The sequence below is a fragment of the Aptenodytes forsteri genome, unplaced genomic scaffold, assembly GCF_000699145.1.
Source record: "Aptenodytes forsteri isolate BGI_AS27 unplaced genomic scaffold, ASM69914v1 Scaffold326, whole genome shotgun sequence".
Taxonomy (NCBI): Eukaryota; Metazoa; Chordata; class Aves; order Sphenisciformes; family Spheniscidae; genus Aptenodytes; species Aptenodytes forsteri.
In genome coordinates, this window is record NW_008795677.1 from 87,555 (window position 1) to 87,778 (window position 224).

Here is a 224-nt window from a genome sequence, read left to right on the forward strand (position 1 = left end):
GTTGCTCAGAGCCCCGTCCAACCTGGCCTTGAACACTTCCAGAGGTGGGGCATCCACAACTTCTCTGGGCGACCTGTGCCAGTGCCTCACCACCCTCACAGGGAAATTCTTCAGTTGTGGAAAACTTGTAATTCAGCTCGACTGGAACAATTATTGAAAAGGAACATTCTCTGAGCAAACTGGGGGAGGGGTGATTGCTCTGCTGCTGGGGTGTGAAGAACAAG